The 15858-nt window shown below is 35.9% G+C and overlaps 1 long non-coding RNA gene and 1 pseudogene across 1 annotated transcript; one reads left to right on the forward strand and one right to left on the reverse strand.

Moving 5' to 3' along the window:
• The first annotated feature begins 1256 nt into the window (after positions 1-1256).
• Positions 1257-12347, forward strand: LOC136245909 (uncharacterized). Its single transcript, XR_010696174.1, has 3 exons — positions 1257-1519; positions 2122-2232; positions 9589-12347. It is a non-coding gene; the product is annotated as an uncharacterized lncRNA (long non-coding RNA).
• LOC136245908 (S-adenosylmethionine-dependent nucleotide dehydratase RSAD2-like) lies at positions 9425-15768 on the reverse strand (annotated as a pseudogene).
• Between the last annotated feature and the right edge of the window lie 90 nt (positions 15769-15858).

Below are 15858 nucleotides of genomic sequence, written 5' to 3' on the forward strand. Positions count from 1 at the left end.
GGTTATTGGTGGGGGTTGCTACTGTATAAACCTGTAATTTATGATGATAATGTTATGGTTACTAGTTTGACAATATGTTTATACGAAAGCTGTTAGAACTGAACAGCTATGATACACACACCTGTAATGCTTATGAGGTGAAGTTTTCGTAAACCCTTCAACTATGGTCTACAGTATAGTACAATACCTCTGTAGGTGTAATGGCCTCAGTGTTATGCTAATGGTTGTACCTTATACCTATTCATGTTGTAAAGTGTGTAATTCAATATACCACATTTTGATAGATGACCAACTCTTTCCTGTTACTACTGGTATCATTGTATAGCTATTTCCATGGATACAGGATAATGTTTCATAGATCATTATAATTGTGTCCTACAAAAACATTTCAGTTTTCATGCTTGCTGTTAATGTATATTGCTGCAAGGCAGATGTTTAGTGGTCTGCAGTTAGTAGCCGAGTGATAATCACACTCTGGGCAATGCCATCAAATGTGAAAGGACAAGATTGCATTGCTGTCTTGTGCATAAAGTTCTATAGCTTATTGTTTGCATTTGTGACTTAATCTCTTCTACCAGTAAAATTCTAACGTAACTCTTCTTCCTAAATTTTTCACATGTACTGGGTATAATTTTGAAAATCAGCATTTGATCAATGTGATCAACAAAGTTATATGGTTTGTTTGTTTTTTTGTTTGGGGACAAAAAGAAAGAAAAATGGCAAGTACAGCTGTACTGGCTAAGCATGGATATGTTAACAAGCAAACAAACAAACAACCCAGTTGAAATGGGTAGTTTATTACATGTGTGCATGTCCTTGTTCACAAGGGGCTGTAGTTGTAAATTTTACATTGGTAATTATTGGTATCACAAATCATGCAATGGATCTTTTATTAATTGAGTGTGCCACACCAGAATGTTCGTAATTTATGCATGGTCCACACAAGTCCCATGTTAATAGATGACCAAAATACAAACCAAAATTTCATTGTTTCCAACTTCCGCTTGTATAGAGAATCTACATATGAATTGTTTGCCATTCAAATGTATTACATTTTAGGCTTACTAGAGCATGTCGCAAGAAGTGTATTCCTCCTAAGTACCATGAGGGAGATCTAAGCAAAGGAGAGGCAATATGTCTGGACCGTTGTGTCTCCAAGTTCATGGATGTGCAAGACAGAGCAGGAAAGAAGTTGACAGCAATATTTGCACAAGAACAAGCTGCAATGGCTCAGAAACAAAGTTAATGTGTATTCAGCTAACCCATTGTATCAGTCACTTTAATGTATTCATAAATAGAAATTAATATTTGTTATCCAAAGTACAGACGTCATGAACTTTCACACCTGAATTTATAAGTCTTCTTTGCCACTAATTTGGAGTGTCATTTAACTTGTTTTTTAGTGTTTGCCAGTGTCGTTCATAACAAGCATTATATAATTCTTGGTAAGAAGAGACCATAAGATATTGAGCTTTCCTTGAAAGTTGTTTTTTTGATGGTTCAGTGATTATCTATAAAAGTAAGTTTGTAGATTTATTCTCATAAGTCCAGTCTGTGAACTATTGCTATTTGTGATACCAAAGGCTTAGTCCATTATTGGTCCCTTGTAAAATAGTGTATAAAGCTTTTAAAAAGTTGTAGTAACTAGCAAGGAATTAGTCTTGTTATTACATAGACGTTGTATGTAGAAGAAAATGTATCACTGTTATCCTTTGATAGGAATCTTAGCTTGTCTGAAAAAGTAAAACAGATTTGGGGATAGACAGTTTTTGCTGGAAGCTTGGTACCCTATATCAGTTTGAAGTACTTTTTTTCATCCAGGATTTTTAAGGCCGCACCATTTTTTCACAGCTTGGCTGTTTTTGTGTGGATAGTATTGTTATGAACAATTATTGTATTAACCCATTAGTAGGACTTTGTTAGTTAAAGTAACGAAACCTCCCTAACTGTACTTTATACTAATTATCCTGCTAAGTGTGTAATTCAATATATCACAAACATTTCCCTTGTTTGGGTATAGCCACCACTGAAATGGATTCTTTGTAGACTCTGTACCTTCAACTGTGTATTTATCACATCATAGTAATTAACTAATCTTTGAACTTTGTCCTAACTTTGTAGTCTTCCCTGTACTACTTGTATTGCTGTGAGCCATTGTTGTTCACCGAGGAAGTTCTTTATTGAATTCTTAGTGAAGATGTATTTGCTGAAACTCTGTTTAAAGGCATAAAAGTGAGTACTGTATGTAAGAATTTATCTCTATACTACTTTATAGACTAAGTGTTATATATAAATCATAGCTACCTGTTATTGTAGTTTTAGTCTCCTTCCTTTATATTACAGTAGTTTTATTTGATAGTGAGTTGAGTATACTGGCTGCAAACATAGTTCATAGAGTAAGTTGTGCTCTAGGTTACTAGGAATAATTACTACACATCCTATATAGTTAGAGGTTCCTTTGAAGAAATGATTACAATAAAGATGGTGTGAACAAGATAGTTCTAGAAACTGTTTTGTTTTGTTAAAACAGCTTGAAACACTTTGTGGGGAATAACTTCTCTGATTTCCTTGAAAAAACCGATTCACTGTGTATTGATAGACTTATTGACTAACTGCAACGTATAATTTTGCTTTATCTTTATGAAAATGTATAAAACTATTATTCAACGATTTATATTGAATGAAAATTCACTTTGGTAATGCTAGGCATAGGGGCATAGGTCCTTTGCATCCATGTTTTCTTGACAACAGGTTATTGTGTCTCTGTTTTAAATTGTTCTACCGTATAGCAGTTTTATTTCTGATGGGGAAAATTTTCACAAATATTATGGATTGGCTGCATATCTGCAAAACAACTTATTTGCAGCTCGATGGGACATTGTAGATCCTAAAAAAGTGAAAATAATTTTCCTAAAAGTTTTGGATGGTGGCAATCTTTGAATATTTTCCCCCTTTAAAAACCTGCTACAGTATATGCCTGTATGTAGAAATTTGCACCTACAAAGACATGTACATACTTTGCATTTTATAATGAAAAAAAGTATAGCGTGTGCTGAAAATACAATTGGCTACCCATCAGCACTTATATGGTCATGGACAATAATAAACGCTCAATTGTGTAGCTAGTACTAAATAACTAAAATAGTTTTAAGGTTCAAGTACTCCCAAACTGTACTTTATACCACTACATGTACTGTAAAGTGTGTAATCCGATATATCAAGTCTTGTTTGGTTATTCAACACTAAAAAGGATTCTGTCTATACTTTTAACATCTCCATCTTGTTAACCTAAGTGGAGACAGGTTCATGCACTTTCGAATATCAATAGATAACATGGTTACACCTTAGTGCATAGGAATATCAGATTTCATATTCTTTATTCACTATGAAGTATGAAGCCAGTGCAGCACTCTCATGATATCTTAGCAACACGTGTGATTGTAATGTCAAAGTAGCTTATTACTTCGAGCACAAACTACGCTACTATATCTTATTCATTAACTTGATAATGTCATACAGTACTAATGTATTGTATATTAGGGATCATGGAGGTTTTAGCCTCACCATATCTTCATGGCACCTTAGCAGCATTGTTTAAGCATAATCAAACCCAAAGCTCCTTCAATGCAACCCAAATTGCTTCCAATAGGTTGCTATGATTATTTAGTGGAATTTTCTGTTGACTAACTACTCAATAATGGTGGGCATGATTTTTTTCACTGTTAGATGTTGCTTCAGCCCGACAGGTGTTTTTTGGCATACTGCGCAGTATGTACAAAGAACACATCATGGGCTTACGTACCTTTGTGTCCCATTTCTTTTCACTGGCAACACAATGTGCCGATTCCTGGTAACTCATGGGTGCATTAGGCAGCACAAACAGGTACTATATAGACTAGTTTCACTGTACTCTGAAAATGGAATCACACTGTTAGCCCTTGTTTTCTCTGCAGTGATATAAAACATGGCAATCACATGCCTGTAGCATTAATGCATGGGTGTTTACCTCAATAGCATGAGTCATACTCATTATAGGAAGGTGTAGTGGGCTTGTTTCTACTAATTAACACTATATTTCTCGTGTCTCAATAGGTACAGCAATGAGGTGTGGTGTAAAGAAGTTAGACTTCAAAACACAATATTTGCGGTCACAGGATTCTACAACATTTAAAACCCTCAAGCCCTGTAGTAGTGCCCTCGCTTTGCTCAGCACCACAATAATAAATAAATATAAATACTTAGGTTTAAAGGAAGAAAATCTGTCCCTCCTGGAAGAGACTGAGTGTGGCATTCGACTAGACATTGGGTGGCCTCAGTCTGAATCCTGGGGTAGGAGGGATTTTTTTTTCCTTTCTTTGTCCCATTTTTTATTGCTAGCTACTGTAGGTTAAGTATTGTTAAGTCTATATAGTTCCTGTTTATTAGGTTAGGTAATCCAAAGGCTACAGCTGCAGCACATGTTGCCGTCAGACATCATAAAGCTCTAATAATAGTAATAACACCACTAAACTCTGCAGAACCCTGTGTTTCAAATTTAGACACTGTCACTTACCTTAACATGTATGTTATAATTAAAGCACTGCCGTGCATGTGTATGGAAAAAAATACAGCACGAGGGAGTGTGTTGAGAGGCCAATACAGCATAACACAAAAGCTAAATGCTATATTACACCCACCTGAAAACTATTCTTTGTACACACAAACATAGGCGGTACTTTTTATATTGTATTTCCTGGTCATCTTACTCATTGCATTCATCTTACATGCAATGAGTAGACGATCAGTAGCTGAACCCGCTTCAATTTTCAGTGATCAGACGATCAGTAGGTGTCCATGAAATCTATTTCTAGTCATAGAACCAACTGGTAGGATTAGTCTGACTAGTTTTAGTGATTTACAGTGTCACGCACATGATCAATCGAGCTATGTGAGTGGAGTTGTTTTCGTAACATTCCTTGCATAACTGTACTGTATTTACCCAATTATGTGCGTAACTGTACTGTATGACTCATACAGTACAGTCTAATTGGTACTGTATGGAAAATACAGTATGCATCAACACTTTGATCCTCTCACACAAACTGCAATGTTTTTCCAGTGATACAGACATTGTCATCTGCTGTCACAATATAATCAGAAAACAAATGTTTTAAAAAACTAAATGTGAATTTTGTTAGGTGCAAATTTATAGATTTTATGCAAAAAAAAATTATCACCAAAATCCTTTCACACAAAAGACAAAATTACAGTAGCCATAATTTGTAATTGTGTGTGTATGGTGTTATACATTTACAGTACCTGACAGTGTAGACATACAGTATCCTGTTAATTGGCTTGTAACTAGCATTGTCATACTGCTATGTTATTATATGTAGTCTCTGTTTACATAACAGAATATTGTAGTGTCTAATTCATACAGCAACTGGCTATCTTAATTATGTACATGATTGTTCAGTATCCTTTTCAAAAACCTCACTGTTATCTCTACTACTACATGATTCCCATGGTAGAAGCTGGTTGACACAAATAAAGGGCTTGCAGGGAAGCTTCCTGCATGAAGACAGTCATAACATCCTGTAGCAGGTATTGTTCTAAATCACAGACTGCCTTATTTTTAAGTGTGTAATCTGATATATCACTGACCAACTGCCTTCTCATTTTCACTGTAATGAATTCTATTACATTACTATCTCCAGAACATACTGGCTGTGTAATCACCACTAATGATACTATCACCATCCTGTAATGGACTGTTTAAATATTAGCAGGGTTTGGCTATGGTCATTGTGTCTTTTGCTATTCTACAACGCAATTATAACACATAATATTATCTAGTTTGAATTCAAAAAGTGTTGACCAATATTACAGTAACAATATAAAGATCATCTCATCTCTGCATGGAGTGTTCTAAAGAAATAGGAAGGGGCTATTTGTCCGGTTCCGTATGTAATAAAAAAATTTAGACAAAAAGGTTGGCAAAATGAAAAAAACCTGCAAACCTTCCATCTGGTCCACTGGTGTGAAAGACAAGTGTGGTACCAATTGTGCTACCGCTACTAGCTACCTAGCTCTCTTACTTTTCTATCTTATAAATATAAATGTGATTCAATATTTAACCTGCATATAGTAACAAGACCGGGTGAGGAAGAAACCAAAGCTGAACCCGACCCTAACGCTAACTTTAAGTTTGCCTGTTAAGCATAATGATGTTTTTCACTGTCTGTAAGTTTTTGGTGAGTTTGAGGTGAGCTAGGGTTGACCTGGCTTTGCCGGGATGCTTGCTTCGCTCACTCCAACCTAGCTTGCCTTGAACTCACCAATAACTTACCTTCATGTGTTTGATACTTGAGTTATGATGAGTGAGAGCTGGACAAATAGCCTGTATAAATTGGCATTCAGAACCGGATGAATAGCCTCTCCGAAAGAAATAAGTTACTTTGTCCTGCACCTCATTGTCTAATAGAATGACACATGCATTTGTAAATGGCACTTGTAAGTGTCACAGACTGATTACAGGTAGCATGGCTTCCAGCCACATTGAGTTTATATATTTTCTTATGAGATATTATATTGACTTATTTAAAAAACCTAACTTTTTGACTTCAGCTGTACCACAAACTTCTCTAATTAAGCATCTTGATTTTTTGCTATACATAACAAAGATTTTTTTTTACGTTTGGTGTGTTTTGTTAACTAGCTACAAGTAAGCCTAATACAGGCTACTACAGGCTAATACAGGCTAATACAGGCTAATACAGGCTACTACAGGCTAATACAGGCTACTACAGGCTAATACAGGCTACTACAGGCTAATACAGGCTAATACAGGCTAATACAGGCTAATACAGGCTACTACAGGCTAATACAGGCTAATACAGGCTAATACAGGCTACTACAGGCTAATACAGGCTACTACAGGCTAATACAGGCTAATACAGGCTAATACAGGCTACTACAGGCTAATACAGGCTAATACAGGCTAATACAGGCTACTACAGGCTAATACAGGCTACTACAGGCTAATACAGGCTAATACAGGCTACTACAGGCTAATACAGGCTACTACAGGCTAATACAGGCTAATACAGGCTACTACAGGCTAATACAGGCTACTACAGGCTAATACAGGCTACTACAGGCTAATACAGGCTACTACAGGCTAATACAGGCTACTACAGGCTAATACAGGCTAATACAGGCTAATACAGGCTAATACAGGCTACTACAGGCTAATACAGGCTACTACAGGCTAATACAGGCTAATACAGGCTATTACAGGCTTATGAGATAAATGCATGGAGAAAAGCTTTCATATAAATCATGATTTTTGCATCAACTAAAAAAAATGTGAATTACAGTTGATTACTGTTTTAGTGTGGAAAAGTTCCATAGTATAATTACTATCTGGTATAATGTAATTGATTTGATACTGCACTGTGTTATCACGGTTTGTGGACATCAGATATTACTTTGCTAATAGGCATGTTCAATACGTAATCTAATGAAAATGAAATTATTCATTGTGTGCTGCCTAACTTTGTGTCTGTTAAGTAATTTTCTGGGCGTGGTACGTATAGAGCAACTCTCTGTGAGTACAATGATGCTAGAAGAATAAAAATTTCAGCACATCAAAATTGCCTAAACCCAACTCAGTGTAACACATTCCATACATATTTACATTTCACAGCATGTAGTATGGCATAAATTTTTTATTAAGGCTCTACAGCACAAGTGCTGAAGGTCTGTAGGACACCTGGTCCTACAGCCTGTTTAAAGTTGCTACATAAAGTATGTTTGAAAAGGTGGAGAAAGGAGAAAAAATCCATGGGCGGCCCCAATCCTGCGGCCATCCAATTTACACTTGAATAACCCATGACACATGACAGATACCACAGATTCCAGACCAGAGGAGGTTAGTCACATGTCATCAAATATCTTAGTTTTCCAATAGTAGCAGTACTAGTGCAACCAAATCTGATATTAACAATTGTACTGCAAATAGTCGATACAGAATCACAAGAAAGTGATGCAATAAATAAATCAAATATGCTGCCAATAGAAGCCTTTTAAGTGCAACAAGTATCAACATTTTTGGCCAACTAGAATTGCTAACGAGTAGAGATATCACAAAGTAGTCAATCAGATTTTAGTTCCTAAGTGAATGATGGAATTTAGATAAATAGTAGTTAGACACCGAGACCAAGGGAACTAAGCGATGTAATAACCCCGACGGCCCGAGGCTGTAGCGTCCCGAGCGCACTACTAACACAGCAAAGATAGTGTTCCAATACTACATATTCTTTATTCAGTATTGGAACAACTATATATTTTTAAAAACTCCTTATAATGAGACAAATTAACCTCAAATCTATATATGACTCTAATGTTATTCACTATTGGGGGCTGTGGTCTGTTTTTGTTTGAGCCAAGGTAGAATATTTAGACTATTAGTTCCAACACCTAAACTTAGAGATGGAACAAATACAGTCAGTATTTATGTATGAATTATGTTGTGTAAGGGCCTGAAGGGTTACTAAATCGCTTAGTTCCCATTGGTCGCGGTGTCTATAACTTATATTATTTAGACTACGGTTTAAAGTATGTACCTTTATAGCCAGAGCATGAGTGTGGGGTGAAAGAATAATGCAGAACAGCAGAATGCTGAAGTCCTTACAGCACCCACAAAAATAATTGTTGACCGATAACCAGAGTAACAGCTAGAGCTACAGTACATACACCGTTTAGTCTACTACTGGGAATTTCAGTTGCGTTTGAAAATTATACTGTTTGCGTGATGACGTCAACACTTTAAAACAACGTGATTACTTCATCATGCAAAAATTCTTGTTTTCAAACGGAACTGAAATTCCCGGTATTTGTCCAGAATTATTTGCGAAACACAGAGAAGAAGAGCATTACAGTATTATGAAGTACTGCAGTGTGCCTTTTGTGTTTTATCATGTACAAAAATGCTTGAGGGCAGGTTACTAAGTGAACATGTGTAGGTGACTAAGTGTGCATGTCAGGTGACTAAGTAATTTATTAAACCTGTAAACGAGCCATACCATAGTCTAATGGCCACTAAGAACTTGTTACATGTGCACTACAAAGCACAAAGGGTGGTCACTATAATGTGATTAGTAGGTAATCACACATATTTGAGTACACTTAGGGAATATAATTGGGGGTGTATGAGTAACAGTCAAAATTTCCAAGATGAATTTGCACTCAAATGTTTGTGATTACCTATAACGTACAAATCAGCAAAGATTACAATGGGGTTTCTCCTATATAGGTTAACAGTAGGCTAATTTCTTGGTTACAGATGAAGAATAATTAAGCAATTGTTTACCACATAGGAAGGCATTAAAATCCACTTTCTCTTGATTCCAGCATTTACTCCCTATACAATAAAGTTGACAATGTCAAAATTCTTACTCCTTATGATCATGCAAGATGTACATAAACATAGCTCTCATGAGAATAAAAATATAATACATTTTTATAAAACAAAAACCCACAAAATCACTGTCATTAGTTCCCTTAAATGTCTATCTCCAACTAAATGTTTACTTATTATTCTTACAGGGGTTAAAGTTCAATGCTACTTCAACTGCTACCAATCTAGTTTCATATCAGCCTTGCTCCAGACATAACGTCCACCCCTCTTCTTAAACATGGCTTCATCGAAACCACTACACTTCATGGCTTCAGTCACTCCAACATCAAGGATTGACTTGGACGGGTCTTTCCTTCCTTTTGTACAATCAAGAAATCTCATCTGGTAGAAAATATATAATATTATAGAAATTGAATTGTGTACCACTTTTATTATTATTATCACTGTATAAGAATCATGTAGTTTTTAAAACAACTGATCAAACAACAAAACAATAGTGAACAGGTCATGCAACGTGCATTTAAACAAAAATCCAATTATCAAGGCACATGGTAGTGTGTCATGCGGTCAAGAAAGCCAGCACACCACACCATGAGTATATTGGCAGAAAGAAAGAAAACAGTTTTTTCATTCATGAATAGCTCCATGGCCCTTACTCCAAAGCACACCATGTTTGCATTATAGCTGTCCACTAGGCAGGGGAGGCTACACAGCAAATTTGATTAAATTTGCAACATCTATTTGCAAGATATGAGTGTTCAAAGTTGTTTTAATTTCTTTTTTTTCTTATGCCGCACGAGGGGCTTCAATTTTTTTTTTCACACACGTCACAAAGTTTGCTATAAAATGCAAACGTGTAACTCAGTTGCCTCAATCTTTGGCACAAATGAAGAGTGTGTAACGGTGGATTCACCTACCAAGTTTGCTGTGAATCTGAGGAATATCCAAGGAGTTTTTATTCCCGTAAAAAAAATGATCTAACTTCTGTCATGGCTACAGGGTAAACCGAGTATAGGAATAGCTTGAAAATTGGTATGTAGATAGGCTGATCATCGTAGCAGTGCCTTTTGATAGTTTGAATAGCAATAGAGTTACAGTGACAAAGTTATAAAGCAGAAACCAAGCAAATGTAAAATCGTGGGATCGAGATACTCTAATAGAGTAGTCACCACGAGGTAAAAAAGGTGTACAAAAAATGTCAAAAAAACCTTACAAGAGTTCGAACCAGGGACCTCCATCCTTAACCACTGCTATCTTGGCTGATCACCTCACTTAATGTAATAAATTTTCTAGTTTAAATTTAAATGTTTGTAATTTCATAGATCTACCAATAGAAGTACTAGATTGTTCTAGAACATTCTATGTATGTTCTATTAGAAGTTCTCAAAAAATGTGCACTCTATTAGAGTATTACAATAATATTATCAAATATTGAAGTAAATCATACAATGCAATACATTTGTAAGTGTGTCTTCAATAATCATCATTGTATCTACATAGAAAAGAAGAAATGTGAATAAAAACAAACCTCAAAGTCGGCCATAGGGGAATGTGTACAAAAAGAAGTGAAATCCACACAAAAACAGCTAAGCTGTGAAAAAATGGTGCAACCTTGAGTGAAAAATTTGTGAAATCAAAGGTAGTGGCCAAGAAATAGCTGCAATGAAGTTAATGCTAAAAAAATTTAATAATGGCTGTGTGCATTGTTAAAATTTATTATCATTAATCCAGTCCAGTGTTCTAGTCCAGTAGTCCAATCCAGTGATAAGTTACACCTGATCCCTACTATACAGTACACTGTACTGTATGATATTGCCTCAAGACCACACTTTAAGTGCTATATTTCTCATATGGCACAAGCAAAGCAATGCCCTACAAGTTATAGAAAGCCGCCCTCAACCTCAACATACCCTTACAGATATTGTACTTTACTTGTAAACTTGTACAACAGGGGTCTGTATTGTAACTCACATATTCATCCAAAATCAGATAAGAATCTTTCATTGTGGTATTTGACTCTGGTACAAGTTGTGGAACTGATTTGTGTCGCTTAATAAAGCTGTCAAACTGTTCATCACTAATAACAAATGTTTCTGCATTCCTCTTAGCATCTGGACCAACATTTTCACCACCAATGAGCAAACATTGAAACACCTATTCATAGACGGTAAAACGATAGTTAGTCAGTACAGTATAGTACAGTGATACCTGTCAAACATTGCATTTGTTAGCCTAATTAAGCAGATGGCAGCATTAGACAGGTAAATATCTACTATAATACTTTTGGTATTGCTTAGTAAAAAGAGGCGGCCTTTGTATACGAAGAGCTGCTAAGACAGGTTCCACTTTCTTCAATGTTTGTATTGTACATTATCTTAGGGAAGCAGTGATCACCTTCCAACGCACTGGATTCAACTGGAGTATCTCTTGAGACATGTCTTCGTCCCAGTTATGAACATTAACAACGGTGTTGATTTTGAATGCTACCTTGTAGATCTGACACCACTGCCGAATTTTGAAGAGAGAGTTGAGATGATGAATGTTCTTCTGATGTTGTCCAATCACTCCGTTAGTTTCTTCATTAAAACTATCACAAGATATTGCCAAGATATCCAAGTATTCACCTAAGAATGTACATCGACAGGTGTCCATGTAGTGACATAAATAGAATGTACAGTGTGCAGTATTGTGTAACTGAAGCCACAATGATGGTACATGAACAATACATACAGTGTACTGTACAAATTGAAAACTAGTATCACTGGATAATGAATGTTTGCATGCATACTGAAGATCATAGACACAAATGTACAATAAATTATTAGGGGATTCAGAAATGACTATATATGTTTGTTAGTTGTGTATATTATACTAGACTCTTTACTTCAATGTACAGTTGTACCAATTCAGTTATCAGAAAGAGACTTAATCATTCAGTCACATGTAACATGATTCATGATTAATCTACTGCTCTGTTTGTTCTTAATGGGGCATAAAGAAGTAGTTTTTAAGGGTATTTTAGCATACAGCGCACAGGTGTCATACATCTGTAGCCCCCACCCCTCGTATTCAGCCAGGTGGAGTTGAGTGACTCATTTACAAGACTGTTTATTTAGGATAGGTAAGCAAACCTTCTGGATGGCGTAAGACAATACATTATTATAGCCTGTAAGGCCTGGGCTCCTGTGAAAAGAATACTTAAGTGCATAAATATTACAAGTACAAGTAAAAATTAGGAACTTTATTCAATTAGGAATCAAAGAAACACATGATGAAGAAATAATGTCCTGTTGTGCCAGCAGGAGAGAACCTAGTCTCCACCACACAGAAGTGCTGCAATTAACCACACCATCAACAAAATTGTTACGTGGCTCATGATGAGGATATCAAGCACATACATACACAAAAATCCTCCTAAATGTCTATATAGTCAAACCTCTCTAATCCAATACTTAATGGGAGCCATAAATTTTGCTGGATTAAGGAGGTTGTTGGATTATCAAGTCACCTCTGTAATCCGACATTGTAAATTATGTCGGATTATGTAGTAAATTACAGGTAAAACTGATCACACAATGTTTTAAACATGAGTTAAGTTTAGAATTTGCAAGTATTACAGCTTTTCTTCTATTATTTTCAACCAATTAAATGCTTTGGTTTGTTTAAAAATATTCTTTGTGATTGTTTTTAATGCTGCTATTATTCTTTGTCGGATTACAAAGGTCAAAAACAATGTATTTCCAAGTCTAGGGAATCGAATTTTGTGTCAGATTACAGAGTACAGAGGTGTCAGATTACAGAGGTTGTTTTATATACAAAAGTGTTGGTAAATTACATTTTGGAGGATTCTGTATTATGCAGGTGTCGGATTAAAGAGGCTTGTAAACATGTTCAAAATGGTATGTAGAGCTTGATATGGTTATGCAATATGTTAAAAGTTTACAAAGGGCTTCTTTATATCATTGCAGGAACATGATAAACCCAATCATGTTACCCATCAAAATTAGAGCTTTTCGAAGGCCATGTTAATTCCCTACTGTCATCAGCATTCAGTGTCATTAAAATCATCTTGTGTCCACATTTCATGAATGAAGATGTTTCTCCCCCACAATACACACTTTCTACTAAAGGGTATGTGAAAGAAATTCAAAGAACAGCAATCATTTACTACTGTGCATGGTATATGTGAACAATTTAATCTGATCCCAAAACCATAACATTAATGTTCATGTACATACTCCTACGATATGATAATCACATTGTAAGTACCGAACACACACTGTAACATGTACGTGTGTTCTTATCAATGGCTTCCATTATTCCAATAAGAGATATGAAGTAGTAGACAAATGTACATACATTCCTACATACATAATTGTATTGTACTGTATAGTCGGAATTTGTTTGATAGGGAATTCTTTTTTGCAGATTGCCACCATCCAAAAGTTCGAGGGGTAGCTTCTTCAAGCCATTTATAATACTCAAACAATGCCATTTGATCGGACTGCAACTTTTGATGGGGGGAAATTTTTGTGGATAGCTGCCAATTCACAAAAGCAAAACCCACTATACAGTATATATGACTGGATAAATTGAGGAGATTGAGCTTATAGGGAGTGTTTACTTATAACATAAGTCCACAAAATGTATCACCTATATAATACATTGAAGAAGTAGAACAAATATTAAGAAAAGCTACCATAAGCATAAATTAATCAGTATACTACTAACAGATAGCTACACATTCCACATCACCTCAACATTAGCTATATTATGTAGTTGACAGTGGTGAATGCGGAAAATTTAAACAAGCAGTGTTTTATATTACATATGCAACTATAAGTATTTAAACTTCTCCCTATCAATTTGCAAACTGCAAATCCAATTAGGAAGAGGAGACATTAATATACAAAGTGTTAATAATCACTTATTCCACATACATCAAGATATACTGTATTCCTACCATTTCTTAGAACCATTCCTCAGTTATCAGGCTACCATTACTGACAATGGTCACACTTGGCAGGCACAGTTCTTTCTTACAAGTTCTCCAAGGTATCTGCCTCTGTTCTTAATGAATGGCTCTCCACCACTGAAATAAACTTTCTCCATACCTGGACAAATGAAATATCTACTACACAAAAGAATTGTGAACTGGTAATTAAAGGGTTGCAGTCAAAAAAGGCAATTAAATGTCTGTATAGCAATATCCGGGTAATAACCTCAGGAATTCCCTATAGGCTGAAGTCTTCAATTCTGCAACAAAATCTGTTAACACTTCAAATTGCAAAACTTTTCAACTCAACAACAAAACACAACTGATACAGCACGGTCCGAGATATTATCATGTGAAACTTCTGAAAAGTCTTTCTGGAGTTTAGAATTGCTGGTGAAACCTTGGCAATGAAAGTAAATAGCAGTGCCACAAAGATGTTATTCATGCATGCTTATTATCAGTGTTACAAATTTTAAAGGAACTAGTGATACCGTTTATAACTTCAAATCATTTTCTCCAGATTTACCAAAAGTATTTTATTTTTTCTTGTTGACTGGAGCCCTTTAATTACTTGCTAACCACAAAGCAGTTTAAATAAGGATAAAGGTTTCTCTAAAACACACCCCATTAAGAAAAATGCTGACATGGAACAATAACACCACAGTGCCATGAACTGTCCCTACCTGGATACACAGCTAAATCACATAATGCATTACTAATGCAACTTCACACAATCAGCTGGCTATACTCATTATATAGCTAGACTAGCACGCCTTGCTAAGGTATCATAAAACATCCCATTGATAAAACAGTGCACCAGCTTTCCTCCAAGATACCATTACCAGATGCCATATATGTATTGTCTTGTTTGTGATTGTCAAGATGAACTAGTTGGCAGTTCACTGTACTATTATTGTATTTTACTGCTGCCGGTCTGTTTTTTGTAGTTGCATGTTTATGTATTTTAATGTCTCCTGCAAGGAAGAACGGCTTTAGTCCATTGTATGGAGTTACAATATCACTGAACTTGATCAATCAATCGATCACAACCATATATAGGCCTATAGCTCACTACATACACCATACCTGCTTCTTTGAGGATTTTCAACCCGCGCTTTGCTTCATCTATAGGCAGTACGAAACTGGTCTTGGTAGTATGAAAACAAAATCCACATTGATAGTTGCACTGTCTCGTGAAGTGGTAACTAAGTGGGACGGTACTCCTCTGCCGGTCTTGACGAAGCTTCTTCCATTTGAGTATCAAGAGAATAGAAAGTATACCAACGACTACAGTAGTCCCAACTGCCGATATATCTCGTTCACCGTCACTGTGAGCCATCTTGCTGCAGATCTCTAATCGAAGGGGCGGCCGCACCAGACTACCTTGCCCTCGCGCACTTTGTACATTTTCAATCAATCTTTCATGTTCACGTGACCGTAACTGCCTCCACGTATTCCGCGA

The sequence above is a fragment of the Dysidea avara genome, chromosome 15 (genome assembly GCF_963678975.1).
Source record: "Dysidea avara chromosome 15, odDysAvar1.4, whole genome shotgun sequence".
Lineage (NCBI taxonomy): Eukaryota > Metazoa > Porifera > Demospongiae > Dictyoceratida > Dysideidae > Dysidea > Dysidea avara.